Source organism: Tinamus guttatus, unplaced genomic scaffold (assembly GCF_059628265.1).
Source record: "Tinamus guttatus ecotype Peru unplaced genomic scaffold, ASM5962826v1 Tinamus_guttatus_pri_ptg000078l, whole genome shotgun sequence".
Classification (NCBI taxonomy): Eukaryota; Metazoa; Chordata; class Aves; order Tinamiformes; family Tinamidae; genus Tinamus; species Tinamus guttatus.
In genome coordinates this window covers 199379-219928 of record NW_028288612.1, presented here as the reverse complement: position 1 = coordinate 219928, position 20550 = coordinate 199379, and the positions used below count along the sequence as shown (strand labels likewise).

Here is a 20550-nt window from a genome sequence, read left to right as displayed (position 1 = left end):
TATAACAGACTCTGCCTATGTTGCAGGATTAGTCTCTAGATTAGAACACTCCTTTTTAAAAGAGGTTTCAAACGAGACCCTCTTTGCGCTTCTCTGGAAGCTCAGATGGCTATTAAACAGAAGGATTTATCCGTACTTTATCCAACATGTACGCTCGCACACCTCACTGCCTGGACCTATTAGCGAAGGTAACACTCAAACAGATAGCCTTGCAGGAGCTGTAGCTCTGCCGGATCGCTTTGCACAAGCACGTTTGTCGCATGACTTTTATCACCAAAATGCAAAAGCGTTACGGAAGTCGTTTCAATTGACTCAGGAACAAGCTAGACAAATCATACAGTCATGCCCAGACTGCCAGCGCATTTTACCAGTACCATCCATCGGAGTAAACCCTCGCGGTCTTTCTGCGCTTGAAATTTGGCAATCAGATGTAATGCATATCTCTGAATTTGACAGATTCAAATATGTGCATGTTTCTGTTGATACCTTCTCATCCTGTATCTATGCTTCTGTACATACAGGTGAGAAGGCCAAAGATGTATGTCGACACTTTATGATGGCCTTTGCAATGTTGGGAGTGCCTAAAACTATAAAAACTGACAATGGTCCAGCTTATATAGCACAAAAAACGCAAATATTCTTTCAACAATGGGGAATCCAACACATCACAGGTATCCCCCATTCACCCACAGGCCAAGCGATTATTGAGCGTACACATGGTACCCTTAAGAATATGCTACAAAAACAAAAAAAGGGGAGCGTAGGGTTATCCCCACAGGAACGCATAGCAAAAACTTGCTATGTGTTGAATTTTTTAAATCACTGGACAGAAGAGGGACCCCCTATATACTGACATCTTGATTCACACAAACAACACAAAGTTCAGGAAAAAGCCCAGGTTGTAGCCAAAAACCCACAGACGAATCAGTGGGAAGGGCCTTTTCCTTTAATAACCTGGGGTAGAGGATATGCTTGTGTTTCTACAGGCACAGGGCCAAGATGGGTACCTGCTCGATGGATCAAGCCTTTCTTATCACAGTCATCATCATCATCTGCACCGTGACATCACCCACACCGCAGTGGATGCCACCCCAGCCTAAAACTAACATATGGGTAACTCTGGCCAATCAAACGGGACAAGATACGTTATGTTTGTCATTATCTAGTCCAGGAAATCCTTTTGCAACCTGTCTGGTAGGACAACCTGTTGATGATTGGCAGGTTCCCCTCGAAAGGCGTTCATACATAAGTGATAAACCAGCTGACATAGTTGATAAGTGGAATAATTGGATCCCATGGTTTCCAAAAATGAATATAGAGCCACAAGAGCTAGATTTGTTAGGATCAGTAAAAATGGATTATTGTGTGTATCTTAACTATACAGATGGATGGGCCAACTGGAAAGAAGTGTCCCCTCCTCTCCCAGGATACAAAAGACGAGATCTAAAGGATCCGGAGCCACATAAAATACAATGGCTGAATGCTACCCTACCGGAGTATAGAAATGCCACTGCATGGTGCAACTATGCTGCCGCAAAATTAACCTTATCTGGTAGATACCCACTCAAATTACCAAAGGGCCTATTTCTAATTTGTGGAGATCGTGCCTGGCCTGGTATCCCCTCTCGTGCATGCGGAGGACCATGCAGCATTGGAAGGCTGACTCTATTGACACCCAACATTTCAATGATTAATAACCATAGAAAACGCCCCAAGTGAGCCATACACGCTTTTCAATCTGAGTGTGATGACCAAGTAACATTTTGGAACACTGCAGAAATCGTATCAGCATCTATATTTACACCCGGGGTGGCATCAGGGAAAGCGCTAGTAACCTTAAATAGGCTTGGTTGCTGGCTGGCAAAACAGACTAATGCTACTTCCCTGGCACTAAGTGGGCTATTGCTAGATGTTAATTCTGTTAGGCATGCTTCACTTCAAAATAGAGCTGCTATAGACTTTTTGTTATTAGCGCAAGGCCATGGGTGTCAGGATTTTGATGGACTCTGTTGCATGAATTTATCTGACCATTCGGAATCCATCCATAAAAGCATTGAAAATTTACAAAAAGGAGTGCAGAAGTTACGTCAAGACGATGGTTTCAATATTTTTGGAAATCTTTTGGGGAATTTAGGATTAGCTGCGTGGATTAAGGGATCGTTGCAAATAGGTTTGATGTGCTTGATAATCTTTCTTTGCCTTTTAATTTGTATCCCATGTTTGTTAAAAACAATTCAGTGTTTAATAGACCGTGCCTTGAAACAAGCATTCTTCATAAATAAAGAAGGGGGAGATCTGGGGATCTCAAGGACAAACTCGAGAGTGTTGGTGGAGAGACCTTGGGAAAAGGACACTATTATGCTTGTTGGAATCAAACCATGGGAGTAAATGCAACAAACTAAACAATCTTTTGCTTAGCTATGTTAACGCAAAGTTTCTAACTGTTGTACTGCCTGCATTTTGTACTAACTGTATTTTGCTTATTGTTAGTGTATCTGTCTGCTTTGTTTCTTATTATGTGTTCAGTGATTGATTGCTTGATCATTTAACTAAGTCATGGCTGTTCAACTAAAAACAAATAAAGAAGGGGGAGATGTGGAGGCATAGTACCTTGTCAGTAGATAATAGATGCCTTGTTAATAGTTAATCACAAGAATGCCTTAGTAGTGCACGGTTGATGGGCTGATCCGCAAGGACTAATGTCTTATCAGCAAAGAGCAAAGCAGGAAAAGGAGGAGGACTACAATCGCATGTGGAATGTCTTGTCAGCAGATGAGGAACAAAGCAAGGAGAAGAAGATAACCACAACTGCACGGCTGGCAAGATGCTGATTGGTTGTAATCTTTGCAACACTTGTGTTAAAAGGGTATAAAAGAAGTTGGTTTGAGAATAAAGTTGTCTCACTCTGCATCCCAGACTGAGTCCGTTCTTTCGCAAGGTGCAACAAGTGCAAAAGAAAAAAGGGGGAATTGTAGAGAAATGCTGTGCTGAGAATCTGCACTGTGCTGAGAATCTGCACCACCTGCGCCTTGCTGATAATGTACTGGGGAGTGTTAGTGAGTTGTCCTTGGCCGGCTGGGAAGGGGGAGCTATGTGGGAAAGAGTAGTTAGCCGTTTCGGGTAAACAACTTTGCAGAGCTGGGAAAGAGCCTATGCGGCCGGGACATAGCAACCTCCCTAGCAACCAATCGTAGCTAACCTGGATATCCCTCAGATGCTTGTAGGTATAAATATATGCGCACTTCCGCTAATAAACGGAGCAAGATCTAAACTCATATTGGGATCGTGTCTTGTAATCCGGCTCGGCTCCCGTAAAGGCCTGTGCAGTTGTCCTGCGCCTGGTTCCAACACAAACCCATAAACACTATAATAAAAAAATAAACTACAAAACTTGGAAAATAAGTTATTCACATTTGATTCTTTAGAGGCCTGAGGATTAAGAGCAACTTTTTATATCTATATTTGTACAGCAGTCCCTGTTGATCTAATGCTGTGCTCCTTCTGCATGTCTGCTGAACTAATTCTCTGAACGTAACACTTTCTGAATTATAGGTGACGTGTGTTACTAAACAGGTAAATGCTACTGTGACTGAAGAAAGGGGAAGAGCCTTTATCAGAGCAGACCCTACAGGACACAGGGATTATGGCTTGCAGTTGCAGAGCCCTCTAGTTTTGGTAGGAGAGATGGGTGCTGTTAGGTGTTGAGGTCCCTAAAAGTCCAAGCTTGCCGAAGGCCATCCTAGCACTATACCATTTCCTAAAGTTGATGTATGGTTTTGTAAATATACATATATGAATAACAGTATTACTAAGGATGTGCGCTTGGTGATGTTGGCAAGACAGATGTAGGCCAGCTGAAATAGTACTTGAATAGAAAGGCATCAGTTGCAGGAACCCGTGCTGTATCAGGTGGTATCTCTTCCTTGGAGAAGGAACACAAAACCTATCTATATTCACCAGCTTATAACAGAGAGCAGTATGTGATTCACTGTTTTTCAGATGGTAGCTTAATGCATGCTCCTTAACACTTGTGGTACTGAAGATTCAGCAATTTTAAGGTCAGGTTACTATTAAATTATGCAACTAAACACACCAGAACATGTTACTCTGACTGTGATCTTCCATGGACAAATTTGTAATACTTGACAGGGACTTGAATGAATTACACATGGAGTATTTACATCCTATTTATCAATTTGGTGGCAGTTTCAAAGGGTACAATAGTCTTACCTATTTTTTATACTAAACTATTAAATAGAGTTCTTATGAAAGCAGCACTATATTCATTCTAGAAGTATTTCCACTTAAGAAATATTGAAATTTATCCTGTAAGGAGCTTATCTATGATTTCCCATAGCTGAAAGCACAGCCTAAACTGAAGATTTTATTACTGAGTATCTTTAAATCTAAATAAGAAATGATACATACATATTTAATATTACATTAGAATAGTGAAGGCAGTAAGGTTAATGCAGGGTAAATCCCTACCTTTTTTAAATGAGCAAAACAAAGAGAAATAATATATTAACTAAATAAGGGTTTATAGCTATGATGCCTCTGTTTGCCATCACTTATTCATCTACTTTCCTCATACAATTCAGAGTTCTGTAGCTCTTTTTAAGTGTACAAAAGTAAAACTCTACCACTAAAAATAACCTAACAAATCCTATATGTCGCTTTTATAAATGAGTTGTTTAAATAATCATCTAAAGACCAAATTATGCCTGGGATGCAAATATAAAGCTTGCAAGCTATAGCTGAATTCTACTCTACCTTAAATGTGGATAAATTGTTCTGAAAACAGAAAATGTAGCCCCTAATAGAGAGTCACAACTATATGCAACACATCCAACTGGCACAAAGCTATTGCTGTCACAAGAGAAAACATCTGTTAGAAAGTAAACCCCTAATTATTTATTGTGTGAGCATTGAAGGAGCAGGGGCTTAAGGTTTAGGGCCAGAAGCCATTTTTATTGAGCATCAGACCAAACATATATATTCTCCGAGTATGTGAGCATGCACTGTCCATGCGCTCCCTCCCCCTGCCTCCAGCCAATTCCTTGACTCTATTGCTATCTGGGTCCAATCCTGCTACCGGATAAGAGGTAACCAACCAGAGACCGGCACGGCCAGCCTGTGTTTTTGTCTCTATCTGCTAATCTGTTATTCCTAACTTTCATAGTTTCTCACTCCTAACTTTCACCCTTCCCACAGTGTCTCACGGTTTCTCAGTTTCCCACATCTCCCCCTTTTTTGTTTTCTAGCACCAGACAGGCATAGTTAAGGACCCACAACACAATAGCCAAGGAGTTGGCTTTGGCAATGCTGTAAAACCTCCCAACAGTTCAGCAAGTTCTTCTTTCCTTCAATGATGGTGACTAAGTTTGCACTCTTCTTTAGAGCGGCCGTTGTCATTCTTTCCACTAAGGCACATATCAATTGTATGAGACATGGCAAATACATACAAGGGATTATGATTACAGTTAGCACTATACATCCCATTACAAATATTCATTTGAGTCTGGTTGCCCAGGTGTGCCAAGGTTACCCACACATTCTTTCGAGGTTGAAGTGGTGGTGCTGGCATTGCAGTGATCACTTCGGTAGCAGCGAGTCCATAGAGGATTAGTCCTCTATTGTTGGAACTCTTCCTCTGGATCTTCTCCTCTCTCCGCAGGCATCGGTGTTGATAATGCCGGCTTTATCCATTGCACTGGCACCCAACGGTTTTGTCCTGCAACATGAATACAAGCTGTGGAAGAAGTGTTTGTGGAAGAATTGTTTGAAAGCAGGAACTGAGAGGAAAGCTAGGGCCTAACACAGCTCTGGCATTACAGAGGCCTGCTTGGGGTGCTACACAGTTGCCACTTCCAGGTTGGTACGCACGGACTCTGCTCCTCCACGGTTCCCTGGGCAACGCAATCCGCCCTCCTCGCAGCTGCAAAAGGGAGTAACGGAGGATGGAGCGGGGTGAAGGCTCCGCGGCCAAACTCTGTTGCACTCCCTGTGCTGGGCTGCTGATAAGCCGCACAGTGGCTGTCTAATGAGAGATATACGATAACAAGTCCGGTGCTGAGCCAGCAAAAGTGGCAAATGATGAACTTTGCTTGAACTTTGCTCGTTATAATGTGAAAACCATACCTCCATCCCAAAAGTTACCCGCCTCCGAGGTACGACCACCCCTCACTGAGCATGCGCTCTAGATTTTCGGTTGACTGTACCTTTAAATGAAAGCGAGAAACTTTTTCACCAATCAATAACAATATTAAGTATGACTCTAGTCACTCAAGCTCCACCTGAATGTAAAGAAAAGTATAAAAGGTGAACTAAGGATGAAAAGTCTGGGGGGGAAGAAACCATCGTAACTCTTGGGTCAGTCAACAGGCTGAGCCCCCTTCCCTCCCCTCAGGTCGGGACGCTGCCTGAGGAGACTAAGAAGCGAGGGGGAAGAAACCATCGTAACTCCTGGGTCAGTCGACAGGCTGATCCCCCTTTCCTCCCCTCGCGCTGGGACGCTGCCTGAGGAGACTCGAGACTGAGAGCCCTCTCCCATCTTCTGGGGTGAGTGATGATTGCACATTTGTACATCAGAGCTAGCTAAAAATCCCACGCTCTAGTAGAGAATTTCCTGTACTGACATCCGAAACCTGCTTTGTAAATGTTGCATTTGAATAAATCATACTGTTTGTGAACTCGACTACTTGTTTGGGGGGAGGCGATCGGACCTACAGTTGACAGACTGTTCGTGAATCCGATACTGCCAGAGTCGAGCTTATAGTTGGTGACACTATTTGGGAACTCGATTCGCTCTTAGGAAGGCGATCGGACCTACGGTCCACGGACTGTTCGTGAATCCGATACTGCCAGGGTCGAGCTTATAGTGGATCACACTATTTGGGAACTCGATTCGCTCTTAGGAAGGCGATCGGACCTACGGTCCACGGACTGTTCGTGAATCCGATACTGCCAGGGTCGAGCTTATAGTGGATCACACTATTTGGGAACTCGATTCGCTCCTAGGAAGGCGATCGGACCTACGGTCCACGGACTGTTCGTGAATCCGATACTGCCAGGGTCGAGCTTATAGTGGATCACACTATTTGGGAACTCGATTCGCTCCTAGGAAGGCGATCGGACCTACAGTCCACAGACTGTTTGTGAATCCGATACTTTTTTTTGATATCTCCTTCCCCCCCCACCGCCACTACCACTGCGGCTTTCAAACTGCAACATTTTCAACACAAAATTGGCGTAGTCGGCAGGATGTCGATAAAGGAATTCCTACGGAGACAGAAATGTGGTCCCTCAGAAGGTGGGGAAGATTGGGCCAGAGATAATTGGTCAGATCCTGAAAAGGTTTTGCAAAGAATGGAGGAATGCCATGCTAAGTTTAAGGACGGCAGAGGCAAGGGTGTTATTTGTGCTATTCTGGGCGGTTGCTTAATTCAGGCACAGAAGGATTATAAAATATTTCAGAAATTGAAATTAGATTATCAAAGTAAGAATTCAGAAATTCAACATTTGCAGTATGAATTAGAGAAGGAAAAGAGACGTACCCAGTTACTGGAGCAGCGAATTGAAACAATGCTGATGCAGGCACCCCGACCCCCTAATATGCGGCAAATCAGAAAGTTAATTACTAACACTGAGCCTGAGGACTGGGACGGGGACATATGGGGAGATCCAGATAAAGAGATACAAGAAGAATCCTCAGAATTAGTGGCTGTTCGGCCGCTGATAAAGACCGAAACATCTGAAGGTCCCCGAGGTCGGAATCCCCGCACCACAGTTCGGACTACTCCTTATTCAGGTTCAGAATTAGGAGAACTGCAGACTAAATTTTCAAGAAAGCCTGGGGAAACCGAAACTGAATACTTGTGGAGAGTTTCCCTTTCAGGTGGCGACAGAATATTGTTAGACAGAGAAGAATCTTTAGGCTTCTGGGGACCAGGAGTGTTTCTAGATGAGGGGTTCCCAGATGATAATCGATCTATTACTGCTCGAGTTGCTTACTGGGCAGGGGGAATAGACCCCAGAGAAAGAGACGAGCCACTAATAATCAAAGTTAGGGGGCTGTCTGGCTTATCAGAGGCAATGCAGAAAGCTGCTTGTATTCAGGCAATGTATGACCGAGGACGCTTTGATGTTCCGTTAATGGCTCCGGTAGACCCAGTCCACCTAAGGCCCCTTATTAAGGGTCTGCCTGACACAGCAAAGATATATATGCAAAATTTAAAGGAAAGGGTCATACGGGCTCAACAGCATAATGATCAGAACCTTCACGCCCCCCCTGCACACGTCCCTACTTGGGCAGAGCTGTTACATGACATGGTGAGTTATGGACGAGAGATGGCATGGTCAGACCCTGAGCCTCTATCAGAACAATCAGGGAGAGCTAGGAAGGTATTTCACACAAGAAAATTGGAGGGTCGACCATACCCGAAACATGAACTGGAACCCTTTCAGGGTCTGCCAGCATCAGTAAATCAAATTAACAGCACTCTGCGCAATGATTTATGGCGACAAGCATTAGCTTTAGGAGTGCCCCGCGCTATGCTGCAGGGGCAATCCACTAGCTGCATCAGAAAATTGGTTGAAATCCTGGAACGCAGAGCAACTGAATCTCCTCCTCCAAGCAGACAAGACAAGAACTCCCCCTCTCCCCCCGCCTCTGACAGAACAAACAATCCCTTTGCGCCTCTAAGTGAAGAGTTTAGGAGATCAAAAAAACTAAGCAATGCGGATTGGGATTCGGGCCGCCCAACCCGCATGATACATATTTTTCAATGGTCCAAAAACAAAGAACCCTATATATCAATTCCTGTTGGTCCAAAAAAACTTAGTCTAGAATTTTTGATTGATACTGGAGCACAGATTAGTGTTCTGAACAAGTTGCAAGCAGAATCATTAGGAATTAAACCCTCTCAAAAATTTATTGTGATTAGTGGAGTAACAGGTGCTAAAGAAAAATGCCCACTTGCTAGGACCCAATTATGGTTGCCTGGGGAAAAGAGGATGACAGCTGTGGATGTGGTACTAAGTTCACACCCTGGGAACATTCTAGGATACGATGTACTTAGAGGAAAACGATGGTACCTGCCTAATGGTAGTGTTTGGAATTTTGGAGGAAACGAGCAGGAAAGCCTAACGGTAGGAGTGCTGGAAGTAACCCATGCCCTGCCCCCATCTCATGTGACCAATGTTCCCCAGTACCCTTTGCCTGCAGCTGCAAAGAAGGGAATAACTGAAGTAATTGTGGACTTAGAAAAGCGAGGCATAATTGGCCGAACCCATTCTCCATATAACTCCCCGGTGTGGCCTGTCAAGAAGCCAGATGGCAAGTGGAGAATGACAATTGATTACCGAAAACTTAATCATAACACCGGCCCACTAACAGCGGCAGTCCCTAGCATAGCTGAGATTGTCACGGCTATACGATCAGCTGCACACCCCTGGATGGCCACCCTAGATATCAAAGATATGTTCTTTATGGTACCCTTAGATGATAAAGACAAGCCACAGTTTGCATTTACATGGGATGGTGTACAATACACCTTTAATCGATTGCCACAGGGATATAAACACTCACCCACTATTGCACATAATGCGCTCGCAAAGCTTCTAGCCACAGTAAAGAAACCCCCTGAAATATGCATTTATCAATATATAGATGATATACTAATAGGTGGAAACAACAAAGAATGTGTACGAGAAACTGCTCAAACTGTTTGGCAACTATTAACAGACCATGAGATGGAGGTACCACCATCCAAATGTCAAGGTCCAGCACAAGAAGTTAAATTCCTGGGGGCTTTGTGGGTATCAGGAGCTGTAGCTGTGCCCGACGATACATTCTGGTGGCAGAAGATCCCCTCCACAGCCCACCTCATCTCCACCGGTGACCACGTTCAACAGGTACGAGGCCCTGGAACATGTGAATCAGATAGAGGAGGCCTTGAACCAAGGCCCGTCTAAGGGGATCTCTACAGAGGGGCAGTCTAATCCAAGCAGCAAGGCTGCTCCCCCTAAAGTGAAAAGGAGCACCCGGAAGAAGCGGCGGGTGATCGTCGTGGGTGACTCCACGCTGCAGGGCACGGAGGCACCGATATGTAGACCGGACCCCTCATCCAGAGAGGTCTGCTGCTTGCCTGGGGCCAAAATAAAGGATATCACAGAAAGGCTCCCAAGAATAGTTCAGGAGTCGGACTATTATCCTCTACTATTGATTCATGTGGGTGCTAATGATGCCATGGGGAAAATGAGGGACGTCAAGCAAGACTTCAGAGCCCTAGGGATGGCCATCAAAGGTACAGGTGCCCAGGTGGTGTTCTCCTCCATTCTGCCAACGAGGGGAATGGACTCAAGGAGGAGAAGGCGAATATGGCAGCTTAACAACTGGCTGCGCCGCTGGACCTGGCAACAGGGTTTCGGCTTCTACGACCATGGGTCTCTGTTTGATGACCAACAGCTAGTGGGGAACGATGGTACTCATCTTAGCAAGAGGGGCACACGTCTCTTTGCAAAAAGGCTGGCCAACCTGGTTAGGAGGGCTTTAAACTAGGCAAGAAGGGGGAAGGGGAGTGGCACACTGACGCGGCAAGCAGTACCGCACAGCCCAGGTCAGATGGCGTCCAGCGGGAGTATGGTAGTGGGGAAGCGAGGATAGGAAATGATCACAGAGGGTCCTCTTTCACCCCTCCTGGGAAACCTGTGGCCTCTGTTGCTTCCCTGAAATGCCTGTATACCAATGCGCGAAGCATGGGGAATAAGCAGGATGAACTGGAGATCTGTGTGCGGTCCCAGCGTCATGATCTCATCGGAATCACAGAGACGTGGTGGGATAGCTCGCATGACTGGAGCGCTGCCATGGAAGGCTATGTGCTCTTTAGGAAGGACAGGCTGGGAAGGCGAGGTGGTGGAGTTGCTCTTTATGTGAGAGAGCAACTGGAATGCATGGAGCTCAACCTGGGAGTCGAGGATGAGCGAGTTGAGAGCTTGTGGGTAAGGATTAGAGGGCAGGCTAATGTGGGAGACACTGTGGTGGGTGTCTGCTACCGGCCACCTGACCAGGACGAGGAGGTTGATGAGGCCTTCTATAGGCAGCTGGATGTTGCCTCACGGTCACAGGCCCTGGTTCTCATGGGGGACTTCAACTACGCCGACATCAACTGGGAGGACAACACAGCCAGGCATAAGCAGTCCTGGAGGTTCCTGCAGAGCGTCGACGATAACTTTTTGACGCAGGTTGTGGAGGAGCCGACGAGGAGAGGTGGGCTACTGGACCTCGTGCTATCAAATAGGGAGGGCCTAGTAGGAGATGTTAAGGTGGGGGGTAGCCTCGGCTGCAGTGACCATGAGTTGGTGGAGTTCAGGATTCAACGAGGAGGAGGCAGGGCTGTAAGTAGCCTTGCGACGATGGACTTCAGGAGGGCCAACTTTAGCCTCTTCAGAGACCTCCTCGGTAGAATCCCATGGGCTAGTGCTCTAGAAGGCAGGGGGGCCCAAGAGAGCTGGTTAGTTTTCAAGCGGCACTTCCTCCACGCCCAGCAGCAGTGCATCCCTGTGTGTAGGAAGGGAGGCAGAGGGGGCAGGCGACCTGCGTGGATGAGCCGGGAGCTTGTGGCAATGCTCAAGCAGAAGGCAGCGGTATACAGAATGTGGAAAAAAGGACAGGCCCCCTGGGAGAAATACAGGAACATAGTCAGGGAATGCAGAGATGCGACAAGGAAAGCTAAGGCACGTCTGGAAGGCAAGCTGGCAAGGGACGTTAAAAATAACAAAAAAAAATTCTTCAAATACATTAACAGCAAAAGGAAGATCAGGGAGAACGTGGGTCCGCTGGCGGACGGGATGGGCACCTTGGTTACAAATAACACAGAAAAAGCAGAGTTGCTCAATGCCTTCTTTGCTTCGGTGTTTACCAAGGGCAGCCCTTTAGAGCCCCAGGCCCTAGAGGCAAGAGAAGAAGCGGGTGGAGAGGAAGACTTGCCCTGGGTAGAGGAAGATTGGGTCAGAGAGCACCTAAGGAACCTCGATACCCACAAATCCATGGGCCCTGATGGGATGCACCCCAGAGTGCTGCGGGAGCTGGCAGATGCCATAGCTAAGCCGCTCTCCATCATCTTTGAAAGATCCTGGAGAACGGGGGAGGTGCCGGAAGACTGGAAGAAGGCCAATGTCACGCCAGTCTTCAAAAAAGGCAAGAAGGAGGACCCAGGCAACTACAGGCCAGTCAGCCTCACCTCCGTCCCCGGAAAAGTGATGGAACGGCTCATACTGGCTGTTGTCTCCAGGCACATGGAGGACAAGAAGGTGCTCAAGAGTAGTCAGCATGGATTCACCAAGGGAAAATCTTGCCTGACTAACCTGATAGCCTTCTATGATGAAATGACCGGCTGGATAGACGAGGGGAGAGCGGTGAATGTCGTCTATCTCGACTTCACCAAGGCTTTTGACACCGTCCCTCACAACATCCTCCTGGGCAAGCTCCGGAAGTGTGGGATAGATGAGTGCACAGTGAGATGGATTAGGAACTGGCTGGATGGCAGGGCCCAGAGAGTGGTGATCAGCGGTGCAGAGTCTAGTTGGAGGCCTGTGGCTAGTGGGGTCCCCCAGGGGTCAGTCCTTGGTCCAGTCCTGTTCAATTTATTCATCAATGACCTGGATGAAGGCACAGAGTGCTCCCTCAGCAAGTTTGCTGATGATACCAAACTGGGAGGAGTAGCCGATACCCCAGAGGGCTGCGCTGCCATCCAGAGGGACCTGGACAGACTGGACAACTGGGCGGTGAAAAACCTCATGCAATTCAACAAGGCCAAGTGCAAGGTCCTGCACCTGGGGAGGAATAACCCCAGACACCAGTACAGGCTGGGGACTGACCTCCTGGAGAGCAGCTCTGCGGAGAAAGACCTGGGTGTCATCGTGGACGACAAGTTGACCATGAGGCAGCAGTGTGCCCTCGTGGCCAAAAAGGCCAATGGGATCCTGGGGTGCATTAAGAAGAGCGTCTCCAGCAGGTCGAGGGAGGTGATCCTGCCCCTCTACTCAGCCCTGGTGAGGCCGCATCTGGAGTACTGTGTCCAGTTCTGGGCTCCACAGTACAAGAGGGATGTGGATCTGCTGGAGAGAGTCCAGCGCAGGGCTACAAGGATGATCAGGGGCCTGGAACATCTGCCCTATGAGGAGAGGCTGAGGGAGCTGGGCCTGTTCAGCCTGGAGAAGAGAAGGCTGAGAGGGGATCTAATCAGTGTATATAAATACCTCAAGGGAGGGAGTGCAGAGGACGGGGATGGTCTCTTTTCAGTGGTGGCCACTGATAGGACTAGAGGAAATGGCCGGAAACTGAAACATCAAAAATTCCATAGGAACTTAAGGAAAAATTTCTTAACAGTGAGGGTGCCAGAGCACTGGAACAGGCTGCCCAGAGAGGTTGTGGAGTCTCCTTCTCTGGAGATCTTCAAAACCCGCTTGGATGCAGTCCTGCGCCACGTGCTTTAGGTGTCCCTGCGTATGCAGGGGGGTTGGACTAGATGATCTCTAGAGGTCCCTTCCAACCCTAAGCATTCTATGATTCTATGATTCTATGATTAACAGAGATCGAAAAGGGACGCCTACCCCAAAACAAGAAGGAACTACAACAACTAATGGGAACACTAGGATATTGGAGGAAACATGTTCCTGGGTTCTCTGTAATTGCCCGTCCTCTGTATGATTTGCTGAGAAAGAACAAACCGTGGGATTGGACTCCGATTCATGCAGAAGCTGTTAAAACCCTAAAGGATGAATTAGTTATCAATCAGAGGTTAGGCCCCCTAAATCCAGTGGACCCTTTTCGGGCCGAAGGGGGTTTCTCTGAACATGCCTCCTATTGCGGCATCTTTCAAAAAGGAGCTTCAGGTCCTTCAAGACCCCTGCTTTTCTCGTCTACCTCCTTTAAAGAGACAGAGCAGCGTTATTCTGAGTGGGAAAAGGGACTTCTCTCCTTAGTTCGTGCAGTGAAAGAGGCAGAAAAACTACGAACCTCACAGGATATCATCGTTCAGGGGCCTTTTCCATTGTTAAGCCCTATTCTTAAAGGCGCCCCCCCTCCTGAAGGTGTCGCACAGAAGGGAACGATCCGCAAATGGTATGCTTATCTAGAAGGAATAAGCCACTTGCTAGCACTAAAAGAAGGACCAACTAAGACCTCCAAATTGCAACAGCCAGTAAGCTCAGACATTACAACATTATGTCTTCCTTATAAGCCTTCACCTATTAAGGTAGCTCCAGAATTCACTGTATCCTCTAAAAAGGATGGAGTGTGGTTTACTGATGCCTCTGCCCGAAGAACAAGCACGGGGTGGAATTATAAGGCAGCAGCCCTGGAAATAAGCTCAGGACGGTCAGTAACTGAGGAGGGTGACGGTAGTGCCCAGGTCGGGGAACTCCGAGCCCTGCTGTTAGCTGTGGAAAATGGAGCTGAGGTAATTTATACTGATTCCTATGCCACATTTAAGGGAGCAACAGAATGGATATGTCAATGGGAAGCAAATAATTGGGAGGTAAATCGTGTACCAGTGTGGAGGACAAGTGACTGGCAGAGACTTTTGGAAGTAAGCAGACACCGACCTTTAGAAATAGGATGGGTAAAGGCACATGCAAAAACTAGTGCACCCGCAACTAAGTGGAATGAGGAAGTCGATAGGTTAGCGCAAGTGCAAACAGTAGCTGCTGAAGGAGATGAGTGGCAAAGGCTAATCGAATGGTTGCATGTAAAAAGGGGACATTCGGGGAAAAATGATCTATATCACGAATGTGTGGCATGGGGATGGCCTGTGTCAGTAGCATTAGTTAGTGAAATCATATCAGCTTGCCCTCAATGCCAACTCCGACTGAAAATGAATCATCCTAATCAAGCTCCCCCTCAGCACATTCAAAGAAACAAAGTCTTATGGAGCACCTGGCAAATCGATTATGTAGGACCATTAAGACCTGCTCGTGGTCGAAAATACATCCTGGTAGGCGTGGAAGTAGTATCCAGACTAACCATGGCCACGGCAGTAAGTGCAGCCACTGGTGAGAATACTGTGAAAATCCTGCAGGACTGGTTTAGTAGCCTCCCAGCACCAGAGTGCCTACAAAGTGATAATGGCAGTCACTTCACTGCTACTGTAGTGCAAGATTGGGCAAAACAAGAAGGAATAAAATGGGTGTTTCACACTCCCTATTATCCCCAAGCTAATGGTATAGTGGAAAGAGTCAATGGCATGATTAAGAAACATGCAAAAGTGTCACAGCCTAACTGGGATCTGCGGCTATCCCAAGCAGTCTACACAGTAAATAACAGATGGGGAACTTATGGAAGCCCCAAAATACAAGCTTTCTGTCCCACAGGACCACCTGCTCCCACCTTATCAGAGCCCTCAGAGTCACAAAAGCATACACCTATTCAAATGCAGGTGGGACAGCCCGTGATGGCAAAATTGCCCTCTATTGGTGTTGTTCCTTTAATTTTGGCTAAACCTCGAGGACTATGTGCCTGGGAAGCCACTGATGCTAGTGGGAAGACACACCGCATAAGCAGTCGGTGGATCATTCCCGACTTCTGACCAAATATAATTGCTTGTTTATGCTTGCAAAATCAATAACAATCCAATTTATGCCGGTCAAGGCAGAGACCGGGCATTCTTCCTTTTGTTTTCCAGGATGTGAAAAACCCGGAATGCTGGACAATTGTATCTGGAACCAAGGACTCTCCTATCTTGAGTATCCATCAGGATTGTTAGTTTCATGCATAGTGTTGTTTTGATATTTGTAAATCAGATATTTGTAATAGGGTTATAGAGCTGTAGTTAGGATTAGCAAATATGATATTTCCAACTTGCGTTGGGAAGATATGCTTTGGCTTGGTATGTTTAGTGCACTGGAATCAAGGAGATACTCATAGTGACAACGCACAAACCTTATCCGCCCCTGACTCTGCCACCCATGGTTTGAAGGATAACTTAGCCCTAAACTTTAATAAAGGGGTTTGCAACTGCTCTCAATGAATCTAGTATTACCGCTTGCTTGCCTCTGCCCAAATCTGTAGTACCATTTGGCCCAGGATTTTCTTTTGGCTCAGTATCAAACAAGCCAGCATTGTGGTATTGCCAAAATGTGATAAATTGCTCCAATTGGGAACAACACGATTGGGTGAGACACTATTGGCCAGTTTACATTTCCCTAAAAATGGGCTGTCTGTGCCATAATCACAGCATAAAATATAAATCAGTAAGTGAAGACTTTGTGCTTCGTAATGATTGCCATATAGCTTCTGGTGACGCTCCGGCTGGTTTGATCTGGGCCTGCAGTGATGGCAATATGTATACCACCTTATGGGCTGGATTACCTGAACGCCAGTGTATCTTGGGCCTCCCAACATTGTGCCCCATGTGGAGCAGGGCTCTTCTCTGACCCCACTGAATGGCTCAAGCAAAACCAGTAAAAATAGAACTGTCAGGACATGTAGAGGGATGGCAGGACTGAGAAGAAACCAGAGTCTTCCCATCATGACCTGGGTCCTGGGAGCTCCAGTCTGCACACAGTAAATAATAAAGGAGGGCTAAATATTTAGCACAGGTATGGTTAGATGTGTTACAGAATGTTGGAGAAGGTATGTGCATGTTAAAAGATGTTTGGGGAGGAGATGTATTGGCATCAAAGAGAAAAAAAAAAAAAAAAAAAAAAAGGGCTCTGTGGAACATAAGAAAGAAGAAACCAAAGTTTAGTTTTCAGGCTCTTCCCAGGATCTGTCTTAGATGGAAGGACTTTTTTTTTTTTTTTTTTTTGGATTTGGTCTTGCAAATGTGATTATGGTTAAGTAAGCTAGCCTATCAAGTAGAAAAATTAGCTAATGCCACTGATACTAGTCAATCGTCAATTACAAGCCACATCAAAAAACAAGACTCTTCAGAACCGGATGGCACTGGACTTGATGCTGTTACACCAAAATGGCTACCTAAACCTCTCCAGTACCGACTGCTGCATTTATATCCCTAATGTTACACAGGACCTTGATATCCAATTAGAGAAGATACGACAGGTGGCGAAAGACACCCATGAACTCCGGGAATCAATGAACACTACCTGGCTGGCGAAGGTGTTTAGTTGGTTTGGCTTTGGTGTCACTCGTTGGATCCAAAGTTTGATAGAATATGTGGTGATGTTCATTGTGATGATAATTATCCTAAGTATAACAATATCCTGTGTAAAATCTACTATAATGAAAGCTATTAACGTAAAGATGATTCAGTTCACCGCTTATACCCCTTTACAGGTGGATGACCCAATTGATGTCCCAAGTACTAAGACTCTAATTTGAGACTAAATTTCAATATACAATGGTAACTGGAGTCACGGGGTGGATACAAAGTTTGTTATAAGCATTACTTACTATTGTAACTGCAATATTTTCTGTATATATATATATTTGTAGAACTAGACTCCCTGGCTTTTCTGTAACTTCCCCCATCTAATGTACCAATGTGCAATCACTCGCTTAACTGCATCATGTTTAGGGCATGTAATATTAACACCTAAACAACTTCATGTGAAGCTTGAGTGACTATAGTCACGGGGTGGATAGTGTGGAAGAAGTGTTTGTGGAAGAATTGTTTGAAAGCAGGAACTGAGAGGAAAGCTAGGGCCTAACACAGCTCTGGCATTACAGAGGCCTGCTTGGGGTGCTACACAGTTGCCACTTCCAGGTTGGTACGCACGGACTCTGCTCCTCCACGGTTCCCTGGGCAACGCAATCCGCCCTCCTCGCAGCTGCAAAAGGGAGTAACGGAGGATGGAGCGGGGTGAAGGCTCTGCGGCCAAACTCTGTTGCACTCCCTGTGCTGGGCTGCTGATAAGCCGCACAGTGGCTGTCTAATGAGAGATATACGATAACAAGTCCGGTGCTGAGCCAGCAAAAGTGGCAAATGATGAACTTTGCTTGAACTTTGCTCGTTATAATGTGAAAACCATACCTCCATCCCAAAAGTTACCCGCCTCCGAGGTACGACCACCCCTCACTGAGCATGCGCTCTAGATTTTCGGTTGACTGTACCTTTAAATGAAAGCGAGAAACTTTTTCACCAATCAATAACAATATTAAGTATGACTCTAGTCACTCAAGCTCCACCTGAATGTAAAGAAAAGTATAAAAGGTGAACTAAGGATGAAAAGTCTGGGGGGGAAGAAACCATCGTAACTCTTGGGTCAGTCAACAGGCTGAGCCCCCTTCCCTCCCCTCAGGTCGGGACGCTGCCTGAGGAGACTAAGAAGCGAGGGGGAAGAAACCATCGTAACTCCTGGGTCAGTCGACAGGCTGATCCCCCTTTCCTCCCCTCGCGCTGGGACGCTGCCTGAGGAGACTCGAGACTGAGAGCCCTCTCCCATCTTCTGGGGTGAGTGATGATTGCACATTTGTACATCAGAGCTAGCTAAAAATCCCACGCTCTAGTAGAGAATTTCCTGTACTGACATCCGAAACCTGCTTTGTAAATGTTGCATTTGAATAAATCATACTGTTTGTGAACTCGACTACTTGTTTGGGGGGAGGCGATCGGACCTACAGTTGACAGACTGTTCGTGAATCCGATACTGCCAGAGTCGAGCTTATAGTTGGTGACACTATTTGGGAACTCGATTCGCTCTTAGGAAGGCGATCGGACCTACGGTCCACGGACTGTTCGTGAATCCGATACTGCCAGGGTCGAGCTTATAGTGGATCACACTATTTGGGAACTCGATTCGCTCCTAGGAAGGCGATCGGACCTACGGTCCACGGACTGTTCGTGAATCCGATACTGCCAGGGTCGAGCTTATAGTGGATCACGCTATTTGGGAACTCGATTCGCTCCTAGGAAGGCGATCGGACCTACAGTCCACAGACTGTTTGTGAATCCGATACTTTTTTTTGATATCTCCTTCCCCCCGCACCACCACTACCACTGCGGCTTTCAAACTGCAACATTTTCAACACACAAGCATACCCTCACCCCCAGGTTATTAGAGGTACTGGGCCTTTCCATTTTTGTGTGTGTAAGTCTTTATACATTACTTTTGCCTGTCCCTCACTTTGTGGCCCTTTTCTTGCCTGATGATGACGTTCAATTGGGATCAACCCATGTTCTTCCCGATTTAGAAAATTTAATACATACATTGCCTTATTTAAACGGCCCTGGGGGGATGTACCCTTCACTCCTCCTTTTTTGCTTTTCTAGCATTTTTTTCAGCGCGCCATGAGCATGTTCTACTATAGCCTGGCCTGTGGGGGACTGTGGAATTCCCGTTATGTGCCAGACCGCCCATGTCTAGAAAAACATTGCTAATGTGTGAGACCAACGCTGGCCCATTATTGTTTTTTATCTGAGTTGGCACCCCAAGCATGGCAAAAGCACTTAACAAATGTCTCTTTACATCTTTCACGCCTTCTCCGCAGTGAGCAATAGCGACTACCGCACCCGAAAAAGTATCCACAGACACATGGACATACTTTAACCTCCAAAACTCCGGTATGTGTGTTACGTCCATCTGCCACAGCTGGCCCGATTGCCACCCTTGTGCGTTTGTCCCCACCACAGGCGGGATCCGCTTCATTTGGCAGTCCGGACAGGCTGATATGAGGTCCCGTGCCTGATTCATGGTTAGTCCAAACGCGCTTCAATACGCAAGCATTCTGGTGGAAGAACTGGTGTGACAGTTCTGCTTGTTTCATTAAGTCGGGCAGGACCGCAGCAGCCGTCAGTCGGTCAGCTACACGATTACCTTCTCCCATAGGACCAGGCAGCGTCGTGTGCGACCGGATATGAGTGATGAAATACAATTTCACTTGCTCCTCGAGTGCCCTCTGTAATCGTCGCAAGAGGGAGAAGAGGTGAGGATTTGCAACCTCCTTCAGGCAGGCTTGTTCTGTTCGAGCTACCATCCCTGCTACGTAGGCCAAGTCAGTTACCACATTCAGTTCTTTCTTGAAGTTCTTGAATGCTCACGTTACTACTACCTGTGGAGATCCTTCCACTACTTCCACGTGTTGGGGCCTTAGTAAGAATATATAGGAAAGTGGAGTTTGTGGGGAACTGGACCGACGCCTAGCAACCGAACACCTGGAGGAGAACCAATCAGCTGGGAGCCTGTAGCCAATGAGTGCTGCTCCTCAGCGCATGCCCACCTGCACCGGTATAAAGCCCTGCTACAGACAACAGCAGAGGGGAGTTGACCTCACTTTGTGTGGAGGTGTTGTTTGCTCTGGCTTGTGGAGAGGGCCCTGGCACTTGGCGCAAGAGTGACCCTCGACATCCACGTGTTCTTTCCAATCTCCGTCTGTCGTTTTCCAGACTGCAACTGCCTTTCCAGTGGATCCTGACCCATCTGAGAACACGGTCAGGGCATCCGCTATTGGGATCAGACTGAACAACGTTTTTTTCTATCAAGTCTGTGACATTGATTAAGGCAAAAAACGAGTGATGAGGCAAGTGGATGTCAAGCTTGCCTGGATAGTCGGCTAGGACAGCTTGGAATACCAGACTGTGCTGTATCAGC

The 20550-nt window shown here is 46.6% G+C and overlaps 1 pseudogene; it reads left to right on the top strand.

The window, feature by feature from the left end:
• The first annotated feature begins 1353 nt into the window (after positions 1 to 1353).
• On the top strand, positions 1354 to 19509 carry LOC148595660 (syncytin-2-like; annotated as a pseudogene).
• Positions 19510 to 20550: the final 1041 nt, after the last annotated feature.